The following is a 13,603-nucleotide window of genomic DNA, read 5'->3' as shown; positions in this document are numbered from 1 at the left end:
CAGTATTCAGGGGATGATTTTCTGTGTTTGATTGAAAACCCCCAAAGCATCAAAAGAACTTTTTAAAAGAGATTTTCATAGAACAACACCTCCACCTCTCCCCTCCTTTTTTTTTCCCCTTTCTTTTGCATCAGATGAATTCCTCATAGTGTCACATAACAATAATAAAGCCAGGCCTCAGGGTAAAATTGATTGCTGTAGGTAAGGTGAGCCCAGGCCTCCTATTTTGCCTCCTACCAAGGGGCACAGAACTCCATACATGTCCAGTGCAGCACTGGGAGCAGACCACCACAGCTGTGGTCCCAGTTACTTACGAAGGCTTGAGCAACTAGCAATCAGAGCTATAAAAAAAATTTTTGAACATGATAAATAATAAAAGTGGAGATGGAAGAGATAAGTATTATTTACATATTTGAATATTTACATACTCCAATCTGTTTCACAAAACAAGATTTTCAAAAAGGATTGAAGGGAAAAAAAAATTCAGGAAAGGCACTGATATTTTAAAAATTAGGCCAGGTGTTAATTTTTAAATTGAGCTTTTGTTTCAAACTGTATACATGTAAAATAAGAAAGGTGTAGGAAAAAACCCTTGCCCTGAAGATGAACCACAGTCTTTGGTCTGAGCTTGACTTTTGCTGACTCAGAACAAAGTAGTGTGTGTGAGGGATCACACTGGAGGAAAATAAAACCATCCCCCTAAACCTTTCCCACCAGGGTTCTGTTCTTGTTTTTTCTTTATTGCAGATCAGCTACCAGATCAAGGATGTATTACTTACATGTTATTTATACATTTGTAATTAATGGGTATGAGCATTATTAGTGACCTCTTGCATCACCAGCATGCTTTCATATTTAAAGTGAATGCGAGGACCTGAATAAGTAAGCAAAATGAGCAAGTTGTTTGTTGTAGCAACAGCTCTTTAATTTTTACCGGGAAAACTCCTCATGGCCTCCAGACACTATATAAACTAGAGAAACCACTTTGGAGAAGTGGAAGATGCTGATTCAGTTTCCCCGCCCCCCCCCAGAGAATGGGAGGCTGAAAATATCCTGTGGTTATATGGGGAAAACACTAAATTAAACGTCTTAAATGTCCATTCAATTAGGCTTGAAGGAAGGTAGAATAGTATTCATGGATAATGAGCGTTATTTATAAGGAATTGTCAGTTATATAAGTATTCCCAAGCTGTTACGCAGACCATTCTCCATTAATCACTCGGTACTCATTCAGCTAACTGTTGCTACTACCCCGTGCTATGGTTGTAGCCACGTATGTTCAGCTACTAGCCGATTAATCCCATACGTGCACGCTAGCCTCAGCATTTCCTTATTGCTTTTTCCTGCTGCTCCCATCATCTCATTGCTCGACACACCCTCAGACAGATCTGACAATGACTGTCTGTTCCTGCTGCTGCACGGGTATTTCGCCTGTGCTTGTCCTTATGTGGAGAATCCAGCCTCAACTGAAACGTGCAAAAGCCTCTGACAACGATGCTAATTTGTTTATACCCCTTCATTACTTAATGTAAAATGCAAAGCAGCTTATCTGCTGCTAAGAGGTTCCAGCTCCTCTTCCTTGCCCTGTGCCATGCCACCTGTGAGCTTGGCTTTCTGTGGGACTCCTTGGGCAAGAAGGGAGTTGACGCTCAAGATTATGGGTTTGCCTGAAAAAGGAGAAGGAGAGGGTTTGCAAACCTCCCCTCCTCACCCCAGTATATATTTTTTACAGAAGGAACAGGTCTGGGAAGGTGAGGGGGCTGGCATGCAGTAGTTACCCAATTGTCAGATGGGTGGGAAAACACAGACAAACTCCTCATCCAGCAGTGACCCATTTACCTTCAGGCAGAAAGGGAGATCTCATTAGATATCCTGGTACACCAAGAGACTTTTCCCCCACCTCTCTGAAAAGTGATCACAGCCTTAGTCAACTCACCTGGGTGTTCAGAAGCCTCCTGTTGTGAAAGCTGTAATCTCACCTGCTTCTCTTGCTGCACTGGGTTTGTATGTCACAGTGCTTCTTTCTACCAGAAAAATCAGTAGGTTTTGAAGAAATCTGTCACACCAAAGTGACAGATGGCTAAGCCATTCAGAAGTTTGAAGGTGCTTGTTAAAGCTTTAAGAAAATAAATCTGTTTCAAACAAATCTTAAAAAATAAAATAAAATAAAACAGCCTTGGACAGCAAGTTCACTGGGCTGGCAAACAAGCAGATTTTTCTAAGGCCCTTTATGTAAATATCATTTACTTTTATTTCTGTAAATCCCTAATCCTTCTTTCTTTTGTTACCTTGCCAAAGGACTTCTGCTAACAGAACACTTACTTTTAGGTGAACAAATACGCTGCAAGAATTGTGGTGGGGGGACTGAAATGCCAGCAAAACTCTGCTTGAGGAAAAAAGGAGTGAGTATAAGGGGAAAATGAGGTAATGCACCCACATTTGGGATAGGAATCATGGAAACAAGGACAAATTAACCCTTGAGGCTCATTTTAGTAACTAACTGAAGTTTTCCACAGCAGAGAAGAAGATGATTCAGGCAGCCAGCTGCAGGATCAGCAAGGTGGGTAGCTGGGGAGGAGGGCTGGTACACAGCCTGGCCATCCCCAGGGACCAGGCAACAGCTCCACCAGCCCACCTAGGAGCTGCTATCTGCAGCCCTTGCTGCTAAGGCTGCTTTCCAAAATGTCCCCTGCTCCCTCAACAGCGCACCTGGACTCACTAAGCATAAACATGAAAGTTATAAGGAGAAAAAGAGTTTGTGGCAGTACTGACCTGACCCAGTCAGATCTTCATTTGGAAGAATAAATTGTTCTTCTGATGTTAGCAAGCTCATAGTCAGTTTTTAGTTCCTATTCCTTTATGATGTTAAAAATAAAGGATCTCTTTCACAGAAGACTGTTGCAGCCAACTCATACTAAGGATATCTAGCATCCACCCAACTCCAACAGAGTTCATTAGCTGAGAAATATTGTTATTCAGCTATGTAACAATTCATGTAATACCAGTGAGGTGCTGCTACCTAGTTTGGGATTTAGCAAACAGAAATTCCACATACTAGTGTATGTGTGTGCTATGGGGAGTAATTTTTCATTGTTTCTTTTCAAATGAAGTCCATGAGCAGCAGAAGTTGGTTTCCGAGACAGTTTCAACTGAGCAGCTTTGATGCAGAGGAGAGATTGCTGACCTTTGAGAAGTTTGAAACACTGAAAGTTTCAGGGCTTTCAATAGAAATACAAAAGTTTAATGGAAAAAAAAAATCCAGCTCACTGTACCTGAAGACTTTATCCCCAACTATTCAAATTAAAACTTCAGTTAGGGATTTACTTTGGCAGAGCAGTTGTTAATCTGAATTCTGATAACTCTTCTCTATCCCAGTCACTTAAATCTGTAAAGATGCTTGATGATCCCCTCCCCATGGGAATTAATGCTATCAGGTAACTGTAATCATAAAAATGAAATAGAGAACAAAGCCTCAGGTATATATTTTTGTTTGCTATGCAGAAGGAAAGTCCCTCAGAGACACTGGACTAAGGTTTCTCCTTCAATTTGCATCACAGTAGAACTACCCACTAAAATCCCCCACAGCACCCCTGCCCTAACTCTTTTCGGGGTCTGTGTTAATGATAACAGATTCTTCAGGTGTCAACAGGAGCTTAATTTAACTAGCAGCACCTTGGTTCTTAACACTGGCCAGGTGGCCTAAGGAAGAAAGGCTCTCATTCTACGCTGAGCCAAAAAAGCAGCTACGTAAGTACACCTCTGTTTTCACTTGTCACCTAAATGGTCTCTGTAGAACCATTATTTTCATACCAAAAATCCCTTTTCAGAAAAGAACTGCAGCATGGAGAATCACAGCATGTTTTCAAGCCACTTACCCAGCTGGAGAACACTCATTTGGGAGTACAATCATAAAGCATTTAGTTGCCTTTTTATGGTTTTGAATCTGAGAATTTCAGAAACACTTCTCCATAGCTCTTTGTCTTTTACATTCCCTCAGTATCCTATTGCTAAAGTGCAGTAGGTGCCATCATTGGTCAGCTATTCAAATGCACAACTACCCTAATTCCCTTGGATCCAAGCAGTTTGACAACTCAGACCTGGAAAGATTCACCAAGTGTTCTTCCACCTGCTAGATCTGATCTGGCAGGTGTTCTCCAAACAAGCCAAGCAGATGTGGCTTCACACTGACCACAGCAGGGAACAGCTTAAGATCTAAGGTCAGGTCCACCCTCTGTCTGACCTAGGACCAGTGGCATAGCAAACAGGAAGGGTATGGATCTTAGGGAAATGATAAAATTTTCTCCCCAATACTTTCCATAAACTGGATTATTTACAGGAACATACAGATGTTCATTCTTTATGGGCATGCTGGTTTCATCACAGGTCACTGCAAAGCCCTGAGAGGATTGTCTCCCATGTGGGGTCCGAAGATGATCCCAGAGATTGTTCCAAGAAGTTCCAAAGGTCCCTGTTGTGGGACAGCTGCTCCAGAGCATCAGTTCTCTTTCACAGGGTTGCCCGCCACACCGAAGGCAGGTCAGACACATTGGAGCAAAGACAACTTTGCTTCCTTTAAACTGAATTTGGTTTAACGGCCCTTCTCCAGACTTTGTTGTGTCAAAACAATTTTCTCCCCTTTTTTAAATTTTATTGTCATGTTTGTGCTACAGGACCAAGAGGACTGAGAAAGAACAGCTGGAGTTTATTCTGGGCCTTTTTTTCAGAATAAGTTTTTCAGCACAAAACAAACAAAAAAAAAAGTCCTCTTGAGTCTTACTCTATGTATTATGTAGGACCCCTGCTCCCTCCAGACAGCAAGCTCTTTGAGGCAAGGGCTGGTATGTACTCTGTCTTTGGACAGCGTGTCTGAAGCTTACCATTTTTTAAATACAAAGAAATTCCAGACACCTGAGTCAAGCAACTGCCGTACATGCCCGCATGAGTGCAGGCAACTGGCAACTTCGTAGTAAAACCAGCCAGGTTGATTGGAAACTGGCCAGATGGCAGCTCCTGCAAGCTAAAAGGATTAATTATTTGAGGATCATGCCTGGAGAGCAGGCGTGATGAATGCAATATATAATTCCTTGTCACGACTGTGTGTCAGCCTGGGAAATAAGGAACAGCCAGTACTCTGGGGTTCAGTCACAGCCATCTTTGCTCTTTCTGGGGAGGCAGCAGTTTTTTTATAAGGCCCAGAAGATTAAAAAGGTCTCTGTTTTAGCCTGAAACTGTATGTGTGAACATCTATCATCTAGCAGCCTTCGTTTTCCTACAATTACATCGATGTCATACATTCTTTATTATACATTTCACAACTGTAGTACTAATTAACTATTTTATTGGGTCTGTGTAATCAACTATGTCATGACTCAAATATCTACAAGACTGCTTTGGGTTTTTCCATTTCAACTTATCACATAAGATTCTGTAGCTCCTTTTTCTGTCAGAGTACTTCACTAGATAGCCCTACTGCTCCTGGCCAAAGAAAACTACCAGCCAACCTCCAAGAGCTCCTAAAATTGTCCAGTCTAATTAAGAGCAGTTTGTCTAAGTGGAAAAATCCACTTAGGAGTTTGCTGCCAAATGTGCCTTGCAGAGCTCATCTGGGGTTATGTCTTCTGCCATAGTTCAAGGCGCTGGGGGTTTTGTGGCCGTCTCCCACCTCGGTCCTGCACGTGGCTGAGGCTGGAGCTGGGGGGGACATGATCCTCCTGGCACGCTGAGCAGGCAAATTCCTCCACACAGAGCAAAAACACCTCCCCAGTTTCTGATCAACGTACCCTTGGTCCAGAAACAAAGGCAAACCTCTGACACAGCCCGTTCCTCTGGCCAGGCAGCGAGGTCCTGGCTGCACTCCCATTCAAGTGGCACCAGCAACAGCCTGTTTTCAACAGCTATGCATAAGCACAGTTATTTCTAGCGCAGTTTCCCTGAGCTCTGCCAGCAGAGAGACTTTTTTTAAAAAAAAATATATGTATTTTCAGACCTTAGCTAGCCAAACCATGCTGTATTCTCCACCTAGGCGTGAGTATAGAGTTACAGACCCTGGCCGAAGCTGTGGGGAGGAGGAAGGATGACTTAAGCTCTCATAAGGCACTTTTACCATAATCTCTGGGGCTTTACCTCTCAGACCTGTGCTTAACCACATATGGCAACAGCACAGACAGGGCTCCAGTCACTTTGGCCCTGCCGCCCACACGTCTCCTCATGCAAAGTGCCCCTTTGCTCCCCAGGCAATGTGTAGATGCTTGTCGAGCCTACCTTCCCTCCATCACACTGCCCTAACTCACAGCACAGCCCTGGCAGGGCTCAACAGAGGTGTGCTTAAAGGAAAGAAATGGAGCTCTGCATTTAGCCAGCTGGCCATGCTTGCCTGTCTTGCCTGCTGTCTCTATCCCCACACCTTGGCTACCACAGCCCTGAGCTCCAGGGCTACTGCTCTGCTTCAGAGCTCAATGAGGACATAGAATCATAGAATCACAGAATGGTTAGGATTGGAAGGGACCTTAAAGATCATCTAGTTCCAACCCCCCCCTGCCATCAGCAGGGACACCTTCCACTAGACCAGGTTGCTCAAAGCCTCATCCAGCCTGGCCTTAAACACTTCCAGGGAGGGGGGCATCTACAGCTTCCTTGGGCAACCTGTTCCAGTGTCTGAGCACCCTCACAGTGAAGATCTTCTTCCTAATATCTAATCTAAACCTGCCCTCTTTCAGTTTAAACCCATTTCCCCTACCCTTACACAAACACCCTTTGGGGATCTTTGTGCAGTTACATCCCTTGGTGGAATAAAATGTCCTCCTTCAATAAAGCTACCTGCTTTTGATTTATCACATTATTTTTTAGATCCTTCCTTCTTTCAACGACAAAAGGGCATGTCACTTCATGTCTGTCATTGCGTCGCTGCAGGAATTCTGCAGAACAACCCTGATCCAGCTTTGGCTCCTGGATTGAAGAAGTTTCTGACTGGTCCCATTTTGGTGAGATCTGAGTGTGGGAGAAAGGAGCCCAGATTTCCAGAATGCTTTTGCATTGCTGAGGGCAACCCAACAGTGCCCTCCCCTCAGCCCTTCTATCCCCTTCTCCATTTATTTACATGTGACTTCTTTAGCTCTAATCTGACACTTTGCTGTGGTGGAGCTGGATCCAACACATAAATAAGGCAAATAAAGCACAGAGAGTCCTCTAATGCCTCTCCGCAGTGTTGCTCCTCAGAGCCAAACTGGATTTTAGGAGCTCATCTTTGCCCATTGCTGTTTCCTCACCTGAAACTATAATCTTCTCTTTGTGCTTTCAGTCACTTCCATAGCAACCAGTTGTGATGGCTCTGAGGATTATCGCTGCAGGAAGGAAATAAGCAGTGATGGAAGAAAAAAAAAAAGACCTGTTTTTTTGCTCTGATCCTGCTTTTATGATGGTGGAGTGAGTGAGTGCAGATAAAGAGTGTTCTTAGCCTTCAGCTGATCTCCAGACAGTCCTAAACTGAATGAATAGCCAGTTGCAAAGTTGGGTTTGTTTCCTCCATTTCTGTGAGTCATCATATTCAGCTGAGCCAAAGCAATACGAGAAACACGTTCACCAAGAGCCTGCTCACCTTGCTTGGCTGACCTGTCCAGTTAAATCAGTTCATATGATCAAACTGACTCTCCTCAGAAAGGACCACTAGTCTGGCACTAATGCACCACAAAATATTTGTGCAAATTCCTCAGTAATAAAAACATCCCGAGAAAAGGAGATGGATAATAGATGCTCAGTGGTCCTGTGGTGAAGCCCAGGAAAATAAACAGAGAGCCTCCTGAGCTTTTGGCTGGACTGAACTAGTAGAAGAGTCCTTTAAGTAATTATATTAACTCGGGAGAGGGACTTTTAGAGATCACTAGGAACATCTCATTTCTCTTCAGTGCCTGAGTCAGATCAAGCAACTCAAATATCTGAAGGCATAAGAAACAACACGGAGGGTAGTGCAGAGAAAAAGATGTAGCATAAGCCCATGAGGCAAAGTCTGACAGAAGGGTGAACCAAGGGTGCAGCTCCCTCAGGGTTCCACAGGAGGATGGGGCAGCTGAAGTGGAGCTAATGATGTGAGTTGTCAGGTCCTGGAGAAACAATTCTAGAGAGAGAGACCTTTCCCCAGAGAAGGGTGGGAAAGGGAGGTTGAGTGGTAGAAGTCTGTGAGTCACCGGGGACTGCATGCATAGCAGTTCTCCCCATCTCAGAGCCCCAGATACAGTGCTGCTGGTAGGGGTAATGCTAATAGGATCTGGAGTCAAACAGAGGAGAAACCTCCTGCTCTTCAACTGCAGTCCCTCCGCTGCGGATGTGGCCTTGGGGGACAGCAGCCTGCTGCACGTGGGTCTCCACAGTCGCTTGTGCGCCCACCTCAGAATGCCCAGCACCAGCCACTGCCAGGCGAGCAGCACAGAGGGGTCTTTGTGCTGCCTTTGTTGTCCTGAAAGGTCTCTGTAATTTTTATCATTATTTTCCCAGAAGCGACAATGTGTTCTGGAGAAATGTGTGTTATTTGAGTGCTCAGTACACCAATTTTTTTCATTGCAGGTGCAGCAAGAAATGAAATGGAAAATAAGTTCATTCCTTCAATATTACTGCTAAGCCTGACTAATCACCCTCTGACCGCAGCGGGCAGCCTGCCCAAGGAAGTTGCTCCGAGATAGGAGCAGCAGAGCTTGTATCCCCTTCTCCTCGCTGCCTGAGAAGGAGCAGCCTGCAGGGAGCCGTGCTCTGCTTGCTCCATGGGGAACGTGCTGGGTCTTGGCCGGCCAGGCTGGCTGCCGGCGCGCAAAGAAACCGGCTTCTGCACGCACCTGCATAATGCACCCCCATTAATGAATGCTTTCTGAAGGGCACAGAACATTTCCCAGAGAGGAGCCTCACACCAGATCTGTGGTTCTGGTTTGGGGTTATGGAAGTGGTTTGATTTTTTTTGCCTTTTCTTGCATGGAGGAGGTTTGTCGCTAGAACTTCCCTCCAGCGCTGGCCCCCTTGGCCGCAGCCAGCCTGGCGTCGGTGCTGTGGTGGGCTCAGGGAGGGCAGCCAGGCTGGCTCCCTCTCCCCCAGCAGCCTGCTTTGCTGGGGAAGGGACCCTCTGCCTGGCGCAGGGCACTTGCACCCCACTGCCTTCACTGGGACCCCAGGGAGCTGGGGACATGCTACCAGCTGGCTCTGGGCTGCCCAGGAAGCCCCACACCACCTTCCCTCTGGGCCTGCCCATGAGTGGAGCCAGTGGGAAGGGACTGTGGATGCCCTCCTCCATGGCAGCCATGGGCCAACAGCACCAGCACAAACCTGCCAAAAGCAAGAGGCAATGTTGTTGGGGGTGAGAGGAGGGGGGGAGCCTGCTGGGTTGATGCCTGCAGCACCACTCACTATTGCACCATGGCTATTGGGTTTGACAGGAAGGTGCCAGCCTGCGGGTGTGGGGTGGCAGCACCAGTGTTGTTGGTGGATGGCATGAGGTGCCACCATGCCGGGTGTCTGTGGGTTCTGGGCAGAGCTGCTAAGCTGGGTCCCACCACCCTGCCCACACACTCCAGCCAGGTGGTGTCATGCCTCCCTATCGCCCAAAACACTGACACACAAAGCTGACAGCAACCAGATTAGGAAAGGTGAGGTGAAAGCTTGTGCAGGTGACCTTGAAAAGTTGGAGAGAAAGCAATTTGCATGTGTACTTTAGTAAATATCTCCAAGGAGCCTAACAAAAGCTCTAATCTCGAACCACCTTCAAGCATGCAGTAATGACAAAGGGAAGCTCAAAACCATGAACAGGGTAATGTGCTGAACTAATACATATTCACCACCGCTGATGTGGAGGTTGCATCAATCAGATCTGCTTCATTCTTCATAGCCTGATCCAAGACAGGTCATGCATAATCTTTTTCTTCTCACTCAAGTCTGTACTGGAGACAGGTGGTTATAAGTTCTGCTTACCAGGCTGTGCTGCCGAAATTATTTAGCTGATCACTTTGGTGGGGTGTGTTAGAAAGGATTAGGTTATTTGTGGGCATGTGCACATGTACGTATAAAATGAAGCCTTCAGGGGGAAATCTATGCTAGGATATATTTAGCAGAAAACCCCAAAGGAAGATTTTTCAGACTTGTTTTTTTTTTCCTTTTTGCTAAACCTTTTATTTTCTTAGATGAAAGGAAAAGAGAAGAAAGACAAGGTGAGAGAATATGATTAAAAAAAGAGACAACAAAACTTTGCTAGGATTTGTAGGGGGGAAAGCATGCAAACCCAGGACTGCAGAGTCACATAAAAATGAGACTGGAAGAGAAATAATTAGGTCGTGCAGTCCCACAAAGCAGGACCAGCTGGACATAAACCTGCTGTATTGCAGGTCTGAAACAGTCCAAATCTGTGGTGAAAAGTCCCCCTGCTTCACCAAGCCAAGCCTCTCCTCCCCACAATGGCTTGCTTTTTCCATTCACCTTTCTCAGGCCCTTTAGTTACGAGATGGCAGAGACCTATGGAGCACAGGTGGAGAAACACAGAAAGCTTCCAGTGCATGCAGAGAAAAGAAACAAAAGAATACACCAAAAAAGGCTGGTGATGTATTAAGCCAATAACTAAAGCTTTTCACACAAGCTTCTTCCTTAATTACTGTATTTAGTGCCACTGGCGTAATCACAAACGTAGCACTGTGACTGTTCAGTCAGTCATGACAGACCCAGCACGGTATAACCTCATCCCCACGCCTCACCAAGTTCCCTGAAGCCTTTGCAATAGCATCCTTCATTCTCCAGCCCTGCAGCCTAGAAAATAAGTCAAGGATGGATACTGAACTGTATCAGTACGCTCTCTATGCTGAAATGACTAATGTTAATATGCTCACATTATAGCAAATACCCACAAGCCACACAAATCCCCAAAGCTAAAACCAACCTGGCAACCTTAACTCTGGCTGTATTTCCATATTACAATTCCTTGGGAAGCAGATTTAGCTTAAAAGGTGCCCTCTTGCCCTCCTCTAAGCTGCTGTGTGTACAGCTCCCTCCACCCAGCTGTGACCACCTCTGTGTTTGACTAGCTCTGTTCTAAGCTAACTTCGCAAAATGACCTGGTTTAAAAATGTTTTTTAAAAATCTATATTTTGGGGTTATTTTTTGCAAGTTGAGACAATTTAGAGCTCTTGTTTCAAGTATGCTCACCAAAAGCACTGGGCTGGTGCCCCAGAGAGCCGTGGGAATTGCCTTTGGGAGCAAGAGTGCTGGTGAGCTGCTGGGGAAGAGAGGACAGAGACCACAGGGGACAGATGTACCAGCAAAGGGGTCAAAGTGCAAATTCCTATTCATCTGTCACTTAGTAAAGTTAAACCTTTACACATCAGGGACACGACTGTCCTCTACATGGAGGCCTTTTCCACCATTTTGACGACATAAAATATTCAAGGGGAAAAGTGACATTCCTGCCCCCTTTAAATTGAATGCCTTGGTTGCAGAGGGATCTAGTTCTGCAAAAACAAGGATCAGATAGTAGTTCTCATTATAACATGAAATACTCAGGCTGTGGAGTAACGCCAAGTTCATGTTGTTTGGGAAACCCCATTATTATTACACTCCTTTTTAATTTCCTGACTTCCCAGTGGATCATCTTCCAACCTGAACTTTGCATTCTTTTCTCTCTTTCCCATCGCTTAGTTATAACTAACCAAAGGGGCAGGGGGTGAACATTAAATAAAATTCCTTACCAATGGTTTTTATTTTCCAGTTTTCACAGAACTTTAACAGTCTTACTCTCAAATATGGTTGCAGACGCACCACATTCATGCCAAAGCTTAAGAGATTTGTTCAGAATGAAAATGAGGTGGAAAAAATGTATCTGTGCAGCTAATGCCTCCATTCTTCCCCCTCCAAAGTCCATAGGCACCTACCAGTCCATCCCAGTTGAAGCCAGACCACACTGCCGAGAGAAGAGTGTAAGGTGATAAACACCAGAGAGAGCAGGATCAGGCAGGGCCATCAAGAATAGGATAACAGGAATTAGCTGAGTAAGTAAGAAATAAATGTCCTATTTCTACAGTCCTGTTCCTCATCACTGTTCTGCAGAAAGAGTGAGTAACTAAATTAAGCAGAAGAACCTTTAGCAGGAATATGACGGGAAACGAAATCCTGACAGCAAGGTCTGTTAGGCTCCAAAATGGTCCCTCAAGGGAAGCAGCGGACGCTTGAGTCATTTGAACAATAGACTGGACCAAGTGCTGGAAAATACACAGGAGGGAATAAATCTGCATTAGCAGAGGGATGTCTCAAATGACCTAATAGGTTGTTTCCATCCATAAATCTGGGATTCTGTGACAAGACATTAGCCAGAAGAGGGCTGCGGCAACATCACAAACAGATACACCCATATTATGTACGTTGGAGCCTGGAGTGCCCACAGTGACCTACGTGTTATGTGAATGACAACTCATATTTTTGGAACATTTTAGTACATAAACTGTTTTCCATCACCCTTAGATTCTGGATCTGACTTGTGTGTGCACCTCATCAGCCAGTCCATGTCCTATTTACAGGGTGAGGGAAAAGAACTGGGACATCTGTGCCTCTTAGTTGTTCTTCATAATTAAAATACTTGGTCTAGACCCAGATCACTGGCTTCTGGGGCCTTCCAGCTCCTCTGTTTTTTTCTTCCAGTGTTTGACTTTTGGGGGACAACATCTGGGAATTTTTCTGGGAAGAAAGTGCCCACAAGTCTACTGATCTTAATTCAGGAATGACAAAATGTAGGTCTTCCTCCCTGCGCCACAAAGAAAAAAACCATAGTACAGAAGTAAATAAACAAACAACAAAGATTAAATTATTTAGAAAACAGTTATCATCTTCCTTTGCAATAATGCACAAAATCCCCCTGCTAGATTTTACTACCCTTAGTACCAACTTCATCCCTTCAAGGGCTTTAATTCTCAAAGAAACCATCCTCCTTTCCTCACACGGGTACACTACTAATATGAGGAAGCAGGGACCTCTTCCCCAACACATGGGAGAGTTAGCATAAGACATTCCCTTCCTTATCTCCTTAAAAATAAAGCTCTCTTTCATACCCATGCATGTATGTGTCTGCACACAACTTCTAATGGCTCAGCCAAAAGTCAACCCTCTAAACAAAAATGAGGGTTCAAACCTACCAATAACTTCTCTGAGTTCCCATCCCCGCTCTCCTTTGCCTCTTGAAGAAAGAGGAATGGAGTGCCCCACTTCAAGCCTTTCTCTGTTCTGTGTCACCAACACTCAGCACCCCTCCTACCCTCCATCCATCCAAAAGCGTCAGGAACCGCTGGGTGCCGACTGCTGCGCATCGTGCTCCAGCACACAGCAGCCAGCCTGTCTGCTGCTCCCCTTCTGGCACTCGCCCCTGCAGAGAGGGAAGAGCTCTGCCATGGACTCCACCAGGAAAAGTTCCCCTTGCTGTTAGCGAGTCCTGAAAAGCCTTATTAGCCACTCATTACCAAGCAGGAGTGACAATAGGTAATAATTGGGGCCATTTAGGCAAAGAAAGAGCTCCTGAGAGTGTCATTATTAATTCTGGGAATATAATTTTGTGTGGTACGGAGAAATCACACTGATTCAGGTGCTGAATGCAACAGAG

The sequence above is a fragment of the Antrostomus carolinensis genome, unplaced genomic scaffold, assembly GCF_000700745.2.
Source record: "Antrostomus carolinensis isolate BGI_N321 unplaced genomic scaffold, ASM70074v2 scaffold29473, whole genome shotgun sequence".
NCBI lineage: Eukaryota > Metazoa > Chordata > Aves > Caprimulgiformes > Caprimulgidae > Antrostomus > Antrostomus carolinensis.
Note: the sequence above shows the minus strand (reverse complement) of the source record.